Genomic DNA, 14,040 nt, shown 5'->3' with positions numbered 1-14,040 from the left:
GAAGGCCAGAAGGAGTTACATTGTGTGTTTGTGGATTTAGAGAAAGCTTATGATGGGGTGCCAAGAGAGGAGTTGTGGCATTGTCTGAGGAAGTCGGGGGTGGTGGAGAAGTATGTGAGGATTGTGCAGGATATGTATGAGGACAGTGTGACAGTGGTCAGGTGTGCGGTAGGAATGATGGACCGGTTTAAGGTAAAAGTGGGATTGCACCAAGGATCGACTCTGTGCCCTTTCCTGTTTGCAATGGTGATGGACAGGTTGACGGACGAGATCAGACTGGAGTCTCCATGGACTATGATGTTCGCGGATGACATCATGATCTGTAGGGAGAGTAGGGAGCAGGCTGAGGCGAGCCTTGAGAGGTGGAGGTACGCACTGGAGAGAAGGGGAATGATAGTCAGTAGGAGTAAGACGGAGTACATGTGCGTAAATGAGAGGGAGGGTGGTGGTATGGTGCGGTTGCAAGGAGTTGAGTTGGGGAAAGTGGATGGGTTTAAATACTTGGGATCAACTGTCCAAAGTAACGGAGAGTGTGGGAGAGAAGTGAAAAAGAGAGTGCAGGCAGGATGGAGTGGGTGGAGAAGAGTTGCAGGAGTGATTTGTGACACAAGGGTAGCTGCAAGAGTTAAGGGGAAAGTATATAAGATGGTAGTGAGACCAGCTATGTTGTATGGTTTGGAGGCGGTGGCGCTAACAAAAAGACAGGAAACGGAGCTGGAGGTGGCAGAGTTAAAGATGCTGCGATTTGGGAATGACGAGGATGGACAGGATAAGGAATGAGTATATTAGAAGGACAGTGCAGGTAGGACGGTTTGGAGACAAAGTGAGAGAGGCTAGATTGAGATGGTTTGGACATGTGCACAGGAGGGAAGCGGAGTATATCGGGAGAAGGATGCTGAAGATGGAGCCGCCAGGCAGGAGGAGAAGAGGAAGGCCAAAGAAGAGGTTCATGGATGTGGTGAGGGCGGACATGCGGGTGGTTGGAGTGTTAATGGAAGATGTGGAGGATAGAGGGAAATGGAGACGGTTGAACCGCTGTGGCGACCCCTAACAGGAGCAGGAAGACGAAGAAGACGAAGAAGACGAAGAAGACGAAGAAGAAGAGATTAATTACGTAACACACAAATACACAAAAGACACAAAATGCACCACACAAAACTACACAAACACCACACAAAACAAGTTCTGGTGAGGGTCTGCAATCTCTGATTGCTCTTTGTAGTAATTCATTTTGGTACACTTTCAGAGGAATCAACTAGGTGACAAACACCCATCAATTCTGGAGAAGTGTGAAAAGGTCACCATGTCATTCATCAAGGCGATCAGTTTTGGGCTGGGCTGAGATCGGATTTGGTCATTGAACAAACACTCATTAGATCCCTCAAAAGTATGTGAGGTCACATATGGGGCAGTGGAATGACAGAGGAGCAATGTGCCATTTGGACAATGTCATCCCCAATATCCTCTGAGTGGAAGAGTCAGGTCAGTTCAGGTATGGGAGCATGCAATGGAGCAGTGCGTCGCTGCGTCCACTTTCTGCTGTTACTCCAGGAGCCTCCATCTGGCCATCCCGCAGGCAGATTCCTGGCCCACTCCCATCTCAATGAGATGCTGATCAACCTGCTGCAAACACGAGGCATTGGTAGGCCCACTGGCCTCTTCCACGCAGAAGACTCCCTCACTGAGAGAATCTGGTGAGCAGGATTAGCATCAGGAAAATGAGCCACATGCCCATACAGCCGCAGCTGATGCTCACAGACAATGCAGGTAATGAATCTCATTTGAGTCTCTCTCAGTAACCACTCATTTGAAGAAAAAAAAACTCCGAGAAGTGACAGCCAAGGATTCTCTGAAGAGAACTGATGCCAAAGGAATTAAGTCTCCATCTCAGAACCCTGGTCAGAGTCCAAGTCTCATATCTGGAGAGAAATACTGGAAGCACCAAGGACCTGAAGACTCGGAATTTCATCCTTCTGCACAGGTACCGGCAGCTCCACACCCAATGATCCCGTGAATCCATGACTCTCCAGGCCAGACACAGACGTCAATTGACCTCAGGCTCACAACCAGCAGAGACATGAATATCACTGCCAATGGAAGTGAATCTCTCCGTGACCTCAACATCCTCACCACAAACAGGCACAGGCAAGATAGCAGCATCCAAGAGGTCACTGAAAGCCTGGATCTCAGTTTTGACCCAATTAACCCAGTGGCTCCCACTCCTCATTCAGCACCTCGAGGGCCCCCAAAAGGATATCCAGAGTCTCCCCAAAGATGAATGCAGCATCTGCGAAATCAAGGTCTGAGATCTTGACATTCCCAAATGATGCATCGCAGGTTGATCTCTCCGACATCCTCCTCAGAATCCAGTCCATATGAGCACTTCAAAGTGTGGGGGCCAGTACACATCCCTGACAAACTCCAGTAGCAACTGGAAATAAGTTTGAGATGGTATCACCACATCTCACAGCACTCTCAGGAACAAAGTAGAGTTCACCCCCAAGATCCCCAAGAAGACCAAGAATCCTCCAGAGGGCATCCCAATTCACTGAATCGAATGCTTTGCAGAGATCAACATGGGCTGCCAGCAGCCCCTGCCAGAATTCTCCTCTGCGTTTGGGGAGGACACAAATGGCAAGGATGTGCTCAATTGTTGACCTCTTAGGTGTAAATCCTGACTGCTCTGGATGCTGGTGCTCAAGCAGATGGGGAAGAACCCTATCAAGAATTATCTGAGCAAAGACCTTGCCCAGAACTGAGAGCAGCATCAACCCTCAGTAGTTGTTGCAGTCCTGGCGATCACCTTTCTTTTTCCAGAGAGAGAGAACAAGGCCCTTCTTCCAGTCAGTTGGGATAATGCCTGTGTTCCAGGCAGAGCACAGAACTGCATGCAATGACATGAGTACAGCATTTCCCTCAGCCTTGAGAATTTCAGCATGGATGCCACAGATCCCAGGAGCTTTACCCCATTTCATCCAGTTCACCACAGCCTGTTTCCCCCAACGAAAGTGGATCACAGTTGATTGGAGGGTCAGCAATAGGGATAGCAACAACCGTGACATCCAACTCGACAGCTGTTGGATCAGCCTGGAGCAGCGACTCAAAGTATCCAGCCCAGCAGACCTTCACTTCAGCCTCCTCTGTCAAGAGCCCACTACCTTCCACTCTGACTGCAGTACACCGAGGGACAGACTTGGCGGAACGCAATGCGTGAATTCCCCTGAAAGCAGGACGAGAATCACGACCACATTTATGCTCTACCCCCTAACAGATTCCTTGCACATAGGCCTCCTTGTCCACCCTCAGTGCATATCCAGTTTTACGCCACAGCTCCCTGAACAACTCAGCTCTGCCATTAAGCCTCGCCCTGCATCTCTGGTCAATGGTATCCAGCATCCCTTGAGACAAAATTCTTCTTTGCCATTTGGTAAGCTCCAACACATTCACTGGCAACATCAAGGATAGTGGTCTGGAAGGCACTCCACAACTCCTCAGAATTCTGAAAAGCACCCAGACCCACCAAATCCCCACTCAGCCTGTTTGCAAACTCCTCAGTTACCCTCTCATCCTTGACTTTGCCAACATCCAGCCTAGGTTGGGATGGTACCATTCTCCCAGATTTAAGCTGCAACTTCAGAGTTCCTACAACAAGCCTGTGCTTGGTACGTAGGAACTGAGCACTCTGCTAGACCGAGCAGTTCTGGATCATCCTCCAGTGACCATCAATGAGCACATGGTCAATCTCCTTTGCCACACAACCAGCATTAGAGTACCAAGTCCAGCGATGAGCCAGTTTGTGCTGAAACCATGAACCAGCCACCCTAATTCCATGGTGTCTTGCAAAGTCAAGGAACTTAGTGTGATTCTGTTTCACAGTTCCAGACCCATGGGGACCAACACATCTCATAACCACCCCTATCAATTCCAGTCGATGCATTGAAATCCCCCAAGACGAGAAGACTATCTCGTCTGGGGCACTGATCAACCACAGACTTGAGCCTGACATAGAATGTGTCCTTCACGGTGAGATCACTCGCCTCAGTCGGAGCATATACAGAGTCCAGGGAAATGACACCCAATGAATTCTTATTCTCATAATGCGCTCGTTGAGCGGTGTTACCTCAATTTAATTATCATTGGAGTTAGCTTATTGGTCACAGCTACAGCAACTCCTTGGGCATGGTAACCATCAGAGCAACCAGAACAACAGTAGGTGGAAATGCCTGCCTTAATCTCACCACTATCTGGTCTCCAAACCTCAGAGAGTGCTGTAATACCTATGTTCAAACGCTTGTCCTCAGATGAAAACAGAGACGGTTGATCGTCCTCTCTTTTAGATAGGACATTCCAGGCACCCACCCGAAGGGACCACCTCAGGTTAACCAAAGGAGACTGCCATCTGCTGGACGACACCTCAGCACCACTCCGCTAAACACTACTGCAACCTGACCCTGGAGGCTTACCCCATGGTTTTCCTCCTATCATCAAGGAATGTGGGTTCTGAAGGCTTTGCCCCAATCCACTCATCTGGTGAGTTGCCCTGCGGAGGGCAGTCGCACAGCAGGTACTCCCACGGAGTGGGTTTTCTGATTTAACATTTGTGGGTTTTGCGGAATGAAGTGTTTTTTGGTGGCCGGAGTGCAAATCCTGCCACCAACCTTGTAAAAAAAAGTAACGCAAATGCAGCAGTTCATCCACAGATACAGTTGGGCACTAGAAATGGATGGCCATTGGCTCACAAGGAGCTCCTGCGCCCTTTTTAACATTACGATGGAATTGTGTCATGCACAGACTAACCAATCTCTCATGCACTACAAGTGAACAACATAAGGAGGCCACAAAATCAAGAGTCCACTGTGACTTGTCTGATCTTGAAGAGATACATTCTAAGCTGGTGACCTATTCTCCATTCTCTCCAAATCCATCTCTAAGAAACATCATCACTGGTGTTGTGGCTTCAGGATGATGTTAATATGCAGGAGTCAGAAAACATGGGGAATAAGGCCATTGAAAAAATGGTCGGCCAGCCCATATTCTGATACTCACATAAATGTAAGGACAAAGCAAAGACTCTCAGGGATGCATCAGCTGTCAAAGTTGTCAGTGAGAGGACCATTGACCCTGCATTTGTTTCAATGATTTATTGTTGTGTCACAAAATGGAGACCTTTCACTGAAAGATGTTCTCATCAATGAGCTAAGTACATTCCCTCCTGCTCTGTTTGAAGCAAAACGCATCTTTTGCAAAGCAGACAAACTGCAGCTTGCTGATTCAAAAGCTAATCATGTGAATTAATCTGACTCCATAAAGAGCACATAAAAGCACATAAAGAGTGATTCCCATCACTGATCAATACATTGTAGATGGAGGCTTTCTGATCCATCGTGTTTCTTGGAAAAGTGGACACACTTATGGGGCCATTGCACAATCATGCAGGGATTTCATGGTTCAGCATTATGGGAAGGCTGCTGTTGTTTTTGATGGATACAACAGAGCACCAACCCCAACGGACAATACTCACCTAAGGAGAGGCGATAATGTGCACCCAGTTATCAGTCACATCCGATTCCAAATTCATGGGAAAGAAAGATGAGTTTCTTTACAGTGGTGAGAACAAACAATCATTTATAAACCTGATCAGTGAAAAGCTAGCAGCTCGTGGTTGTGAAGTCATAGATACAAGTGGTGATGCTGATGTGGATATTGGAACGGCAGTAACACATGCTGCAAAGTGCCAGTCTGCAACTCTGATTGGTGAGGCCACAAGTTTTCATTGTTTTGATAAGCAAAAGTTTAGGGATGCTGTTGATTTTATTTTATTTAATACTTTTGTGTCTTTTTGTGGGATAATGTTTCAACAGGTTAAGGGTATTCCCATGGGTTGGAATTGCAGCCCCTGCTGGTGGACATTTTTCTTATTTTCTGTGAATTTTCATTCATGCAGAAACTGATGAAGGAGAAAACATTAGGATTAGCTAAAAAAAAAAAAACATTTATCTCATACATGTCGTTATATAGATGATATTTGAACAGTTAACTATAATTTTTTTTGATAGGCTGCTTCACAAGATTTATCCAGATAGCCCGATTGCAAACAGGAGTGGCCATGATTTTGTAGTTGCTGCATATCTGAATGTGTTGGTTGGAGTTAGACAGAATGGCTTTAGTACAAGTGTATATCATAAAGTTGATGATTTCAGTTTCCCGGTAGTCTTGTATACCTTTCCAGGTAGCAATGTACCAATTAAAGTAGGTTACAATGTCTTTTCATCTCAGCTACTTAGGTTTGGAAGAATATGTTCAGTAAAGGATGATTTTGTGGAATGTGATGAGAACGATTTTTCCATCATGTTAAACAGAGGATATTTGGCTAATATTTGATCAGGTTTTGTGAGAATGTCTTCAGACTCCATCTACACCTTTTATTTAAGTTTGGTTGGTTTTCATGTAAACAAGTTCCTATTTCATTGCATTTGATATAATAACAATAATAATTAATTATTTATTTAGTGAGGAAAGTTCTTTCATGAATATTATTGATTAAACATGTAAAAAAAAAATATATATATATATATATATATATATATATATATATATATATATATATATATATATATATATATACTATTAAATAATGGAGGTATTTCGATAAAAATACAACAAATAAATATCATTTATAAAATACATTATAAATAAGCATTAAAATAATTTGTTGGATGTTTCTAAGATATGCAGTGCAGCATGTTAAAATCGGTTGTTAATGACAGTTTGAATATTAGCATGACAGTTTGAGTCCATGGTTAGATGGAGGTGCTGTGTAATGGACATGTCAACAGGGTAAAGTGTTTATCAATTAATATATTATCATACAGGCTGATAGATGATTAAAGTTATTAATATGTAGTCATACTTTAAATAAAAGTAATAATTAAATAAGTTTGAATAAGGATATTGCATTACTGTGTTGACTGACTGTCTGGACACAACTTTGAGGTTGTGGGTCCATTGATGTTGAATAATGTGGATCACATCGACTAATGTGGACCTGTGACTGGGGCTGTGGATCCGCCGTTTGAAGAGGTTCTGAGCTGAAAGGATCAAAACCAAAGATCGTAAAGCAGAGCAAGATAGCCCACTCGTGCGCAACCACGTTCAATTCGTTGAAGTATGCAAACGGAGCAGAACGGCGGCAATTTTAGCAAGACAGCAAGCTGCTTTCTTGGCTGTAGTTCGACCGCTGTATCAATCGCGGAGTAGGAGGCAGGAGAGGGGCGGGAAAGAGAGTAAGGCGATGATACATTAGCCATGTACAAGACAGTTTCTTTTTATCACAAATGACATTACACAAAATAAGAAGAGATGAGATAGAAGAAAGGGAGAGAAAGAAAGAAATTAGGATGGAGAAATAGAGAAGAAGAGAAGCTAACAGATAAAAAAATAAAAGGCAAATTGAGAGAGGAAAGGATAAAAATCAATGCCCAGACACATGCAGAAAATATATTATTATTACCTGGAGACGTGTATATATATATATATATATATATATATATATATATATATATATATATATATATATATATATATATATATATATATATATATATATATCATCATCATCATCAACAAAAGAAGTCATGCAACATAATCTGTATGATAAATATCACCTTCCAAGAAAGTATCCTTTTAAGTAACTATTTAGGAATGGGGAGAAATCCGGGGAGGGGAGGCAAGAGTCACCACCACCCCCCCCCCCAACACACACACACACACACACACACACACACACACACACACACACACACACACACACACACACACACTTTAATGGGTATTGAATGTTCTCCCAAATGCCCCATCAATGGTTGGTGAAGACCTTTTTTTTTTGCTTCTCACCTTCGAGTGTCCCCCCCCTCCCCCCATCTATTTTTATTTTTGCTTACACATCTTTATGCCTCCTTTTTATGCGATTTACGCCAATGCATTCAGCCGTGGCAAAAATGGTTAAATGTATATGTATTATTTATTGTAAAGCACCTGATTCTAAGTGCTATTCAGATGTAATTTAAGTGTTATTTGTAGTTTTAAATGGTACATTTACATGTACGTATGTCAAATTTATGAACATAAATATAATGGTGTAAGAGTTTTGCACCTGGCAGTCAACTACGGTGGAAACTGGGTAATAGCTTTCTGCCATTGACTAGCAAATTGAACAATAGTTTTGTTCTACTTTGCTTCAAAGTATGACCTTTTCAGCAGACCCAGTGCCACACACCATACACCATTACACACACACATACACACACACACACACACACACACACACACACACACACACACACACACACACACACTGCAAACAGCAAACATTCAATATGCAATAACCTGTGACAATATCAAAATGATTGCTGTTCACATAAGTATGGACGAATTTCTATTTAAACTTCATAACTTTTCAATATATTTACAAATGCCTTTGTATTCCAAGTGCAGTATTTCTTTCTTTTCCTTTACAAGTCTGCATTTTCCAGTGTCTTCATTCATGCATATGGATTTACTTTACTAGAAAAAAAAGAAAAGTTATGTGTCATTGGCAAATGTACTTTTAAATGCTTACCTGCAATGATATTTCACACATTTTACAGGTGGAAATGAAACTTACAGTACCCATGCTGAACATTGCATCATCTCCTGACAATTAATGAAAAATAAATTATTTTCAATTATTTGCACTACATTAAGTCGGTATTAGATCAAAATATTAGATGCACAGGTGTCCACGTATTTAAACATTCCAGTGTTCATATACCTTTCCCTGTTCTTAGGGAATCTGAAGAAAGACAAATCAGGTCGTTTGGATTGACGGTTTGAGCAGTTTATTGCTGAGCAGTGATTCTGAGATGAGGAACGAGACGCCATTGCTTTGTTACCTTCTGGAACATATGTGTTGTGAACAGATTCCGGGTTGTTGGCGAGCGCAAGCTCGCTCTGCCTGCCTGCTAAAATGGCTGCCGAGGGCGTCCATTGGATACTTCACTGTTTCGCACGAGTGGGCTTTTTTGCTCTGCTTTACGATCTTTGATCAAAACCTTGATGAAAACGGTCCCAGCTGATGATCCGGGCAGTTGGGCAATCATTGCTGAAAAGGTAAGGTTATAACTTCAAATAAAATAGCTTTTGTAAGTACTTACAAGTACATAGTATATCTGTGTTTGTGTGTTTATATGTGTGTGTGTGTGTGTGTGTGTGTGTGTGTGTGTGTGTGTGTGTGTGTGTGTGTGTGTGTGTGTGTGTGTGTGTGTGTGTGTGTGTGTGTGTGTGTGTGTGTGTGTGTGTGTGTGTGTGTGTGTGTTTTGGTATGCCTGGCTTCCTTCTTGGGACTACGGTGCAATAATTGCTCTTTATTTTGATCAAATACCTTAACATGGCGTGCGTTTAAAACGTAGGAATTATAACGGATTTTTTGTAGTTAATTAGCCTAATCAACTCAGGAGGTCATGACGAACATTTTGGTGTGTCACGTTCCACATTAGAACACTCTAGTATAATTCCACAAAAACCATGGCGCACACACACACACACAAACACACACACACACACACACACACACACACACACACACACACACACACACACATTTATAATGGAGTCTTAAAGGGTATACAGCATCTTATGGGATCCTGTGAGTCTTTTGGGTATTTTGGGTCATTTCAGTCCTTGGGGTCCTATGGGTTCTCTGGTTCTTTTGGGTCTTTTGGGTCCTCAGGGTATTTTGGGTCATCTGGGACTTTTGGGTCCTCAGGGACTTTTGAGTCTTTTGGGTCTTCTGGGTCCTTGGAACTTTTGGGTCTTCTAGGTCTTCTGGGTTTTTGGGGTCTTCTGGGTCCTCAAGAACTTTTGGGTCTTCAGTGGCCTTGAGGACTTTTGAGTCTTTTGGGTCCTCTGGGTCTTTTGAGCCCTCAGGGACTTTGGGGTATTTTGGGTCTTCGGGGACTTCTGGGTCTTTGGGTTTTTTGGGTCCTCGGGGACTTTGTAGTCATCTGGGTCTTTTGGGTCCTCAGAGACTTTTGGGTCTTTTAGGTTCTCTGGGTATTTTGGTTCTTCTGAGTCTTTTCGGTCCTTAGGGTCTATGGGGTATTTTGAATGTTTTGGGTCTTTTGGGCCCTCATGTTCTTTTTGGGTCCTCAGGGTCTGAAGGGTATTTAGGGGTCTTAAAGGTCTTCAAAGGTCGAAGGGGTCTTCATTTGAAATGGCCAAATGGCCTAAATAGCCTAAATGGCCAACAGTCTAAATGGCCAAAAGGTACATTCTAATAGTGTGTAATTAATGAATAGACATACATAATTAATAAATAAGACATAAATAATAACTAAGACTAAGAAGTCTTTTCTTTCAAGCTTCTAGGTCTCACTATCTGCCATGACCTTTCCTGGGAAAGTCACATTTCCAACCTCGCCTCAAACGCCAGTCGCCGACTGGGAATCCTCCATCGTGCTAAGTCCTTCCTCGGCCCTCTTGAGCTCCTGACCACTTACAAAGCTTTTGTCCGTAGCCTGATGGAGTACTGCTCTCCCCTCTGGGCTGGTGCTCCTGCCTCCCACCTTTCTCGGCTTCACGCTGTCGAAACCAGGGCATTTAAGATCATCGGCATCTCCCGCAATGAAGCTGAGTCTTTGGGCCTCTCACTCAATCACCGCAGGTTGGTCGGTGGTCTTTCTGTCTTCTACCGACTCCTCTCCAGCCTTGCCCCCCTGCTCTCTCTGCGATTTGTCCCCACCACATTTCCACAGGGCGCTCAAGGTCCGCCAACAACCCCCTTCTGGTAAAACTACCAAAATCACGAATCACTGCTCATCTTCACTCTTTCATTCCTCTTTTTTCCCGCCTTTGGAATAAACTTCCTCACTCTATTCTTTCCCATTCTTCCCTCCAGGCTTTCAAAACAGCTGTTCACCACCACCTCTTATATTCCCCCATCCAAATCCTCGATCTTTTCTACCCCTGATAATCCACCCAAGCCCACTTCCTTCATTTCTCCTGCTTTCCTTCCTGAAAGTCCCTGAAATGTCCATCTTCTCTTCGCCATGTTCCCCATCCCATCCCCATCCCTCTCCCTTCCACAGTTCACCTAATGTGTCTGTTCCCCACTGTTTTGTCCCTTCCACTCCCGCCCCTCTTGTCTCATGCCTCCTTGCTGTGAGTTGTGTGTTAGCTCTCATACGAGCCTCGACCAAGGTATACAAAAAAAAAAAAAAAAAAAAACTTATTGCCATTTAAAGTGACTGGCGGCCATGTTGGACGCCTTCTTGGAAATGACAACTTTCGGGTCAGCTCAGATTTCTATTGACTTTTTTTGTTCATCAGTGCACCCCAACCAACCAAAATCCACCAAAAAAACCTTTTGCTGCAATTTTTTAAAGAAAAAACCACATACTGACTCGGCTATTGAGTTATTATATCTCGGCTATTATATCTTGCCATTTCTGCTCCTCTTCGAGCCATTATTCCTCGTTTTTGTGTTATTCCTCCTTTCGTCTTTATATATGTCCATCTCCTCCCTGTGCCCCCCTCCCCTCCCTCAACTCCCTCAGCACCAAACACTATATATTTTACTTAATGTTCAAAGCAAATATGACAGATGCCTTCATGTGCTGTAACACACAGAGTTTGACCACAAAAAACAGTAGGTTATATAAAACTTAGTATATATTGTTTCTGCCAAATATGCAAAAGGTTGACAGCATTATAAGAAGTGACAATGGAGGATGTATGAGATACAGTTGAAAACTTTTTGCCCACCTATAAAGGAATGGTCCTGCTCCAGTGAAACTCAGCACAGATGCTGGGTCTTCTCTACATAATTTCCATCCAGTGTCACATACTTTTCACCCAGTGGTGTCTGTGTTTACTGATGCTATTGGAACAGAAGCCATGTTTTTAACTCTGGAACCTTTTGAAAAGATAACACCTTTTTAACTCCCCTTGTACAGGAGCAGAGTGACAGGGTTGACTCAGACGGCTTAAGCCACCAACAGCGCCTTTGCCAATAAGAAGAGTTCTGCCTGTGTTTACATATAACTGTCTCGAGATGAGAATTATTTTCTTCGGGCGCAATGCAAACAATTGTAAAAGCAAGGCCTGTCACCATCAGTCTTGTATTCCAAGAACAAAGACTTCATTGAAATCTGCATAGTGGGCCTGCAGAAACTGTCACAACCGTCTGTGATGGAAGAGAGGATCTTGCTGCAGAGATTTCTGTATTCTCTGTTCTTATATCATGCTTTCCGATCTATCCATCCAGTGAATGCATGTTCGACCAGGATTCATCGATGAGTTCAGTGTGCTGGTCATATCATTACTGAGGATCAGCTATGCTGCTGTTATCGTACCCTCTGTAGGTTAAAGCGGGATTTTGTGATTTGGCCAGGGTACCAGCACATAATGGCCTTACCTTTTCTAGTTTCTGAGTATCCAGGCCCAAGCGAATTTATTTCATCAATGAATGATGTCACGCTAATCATTATCTTCTTAAAACAAAATAATAATAATAATAATAATAATAATAATAATAATAATAATAATAGTAATCATAAAAACAACAACGTTCACCGTTCAAGAGATGCATTTACTCCTCTTTAAGTCCATTATCAATTATTTTGTTTTGGCTTGAGAATCAATCAGCGAGAATTACTGCCATTGATTGGTGTAACCACCTCCCGGAGGCAAGGGATTTTTGGGTTCAAATTCTGTTTGCGACACCCTGCGTGCACATGAGCTCACCCCCTCCTGTCACCAAACTCACCTCTCGCCTTCGCCCTTGGGCAATGGGATGGATTTGGAGTTAATGATCTGTACGGGTCGGGCTGTTTTTCATCACAGGCTGTTTTCCATAGCTGGACCGAGCAAGCTGAGTCACCAGGCCGCCCACGAACTTCGAGTCAGCCGATTGCACAAAAGGAAGAGCTGCAAAAGGGTTCTGCCTTTAGCAGAAGTCGCCTTTCTGGCCCGTCCTCACTGTTCTGCTATTGAGGCCAACTGGGATGAAAGGAACCGCGAGATGAAAGCCCTGTGCCTATGATAGGATTAACAACATGTTCTTGCTGTCACTCTCTTCCTTGTTTCATCACCTTCATTATCCTCTCTTGTTTTCTCTTTATTACTGCTCCAGCTGTCTCATTGCATCTTCTTTTGATTACATGTCCAGCACTGTTCTGCCCCCGACACTCCCTCCACTTGATCCGTGGTACACTCACTATTTTCGAAAGCACTATATTTTTTTTGTTACATTCTCACATATATATATATATATATATATATATATATATATATATATATATATATATATATATATATATATATATATATATCTATTTCAAACCTTTACTCATACTATGTACATATATATATATATATATATATATATATATATATATATATATATATATATATATATATATATATATATATTACATATACATAGATATACACACACAGAAAGGCACACTCACATATCTCACCTGTGAATGGAGGGAATAGCCAATCAGCTCTCATCTAATCAACTAAACCCAGGTGGCGAGGATTATATAAATAATTGAAACCTCCCACACTCCTCCAGCCGAAGAAGCTGAATAAAGCAACCCAAGAAGGCTGACACAAGGTTAGTGCTTTTGCTGTTTTGAACCCTTCCCAGAGTTCAACTACAAAGATGTTCACACTTCGTACACACGAGAGTCTCAATGTTACATACCCCCTCAGCAACCGGACCAGTTTCATCGCTTATTGGCAAATCATCAGCGACTGTCTGCGCAATTATCGATACTATATATATATATATATATATATATATATATATATATATATATATATATATATATATAAATAAATATATATATATATATATATATATATATAAATAAATATATATATATATATATATATATATATATATATATATATATATATATATATATATATATATATATAAGCCTGGTGTTGGCTTAGTGGTTAGGGTGGTGGCTTGGGATCCCAGGGTCCTGCGTT

General features: G+C 42.5%; 1 long non-coding RNA gene across 2 annotated transcripts in view; it reads right to left on the bottom strand.

Moving 5' to 3' along the window:
* Positions 1–6,640: 6,640 nt before the first annotated feature.
* Positions 6,641–14,040, bottom strand: part of LOC147025153 (uncharacterized) — a 134,139-nt gene continuing 126,739 nt past the window's right edge. For both annotated transcript variants that reach the window (XR_015058855.1, XR_015058854.1), the window contains exon 5: positions 6,641–7,237. This is a non-coding gene — a long non-coding RNA (uncharacterized LOC147025153). The remainder of the gene's footprint in view (positions 7,238–14,040) is intronic.

This window comes from Eptatretus burgeri, chromosome 6 (genome assembly GCF_056783735.1).
Source record: "Eptatretus burgeri isolate ZD-2024b chromosome 6, Ebu_testis_v1, whole genome shotgun sequence".
In the NCBI taxonomy this organism is placed as follows: domain Eukaryota; kingdom Metazoa; phylum Chordata; class Myxini; order Myxiniformes; family Myxinidae; genus Eptatretus; species Eptatretus burgeri.
The sequence above is the reverse complement of the archived record's forward strand: the minus strand, read 5'-3'. Positions and strand labels throughout refer to the sequence as shown.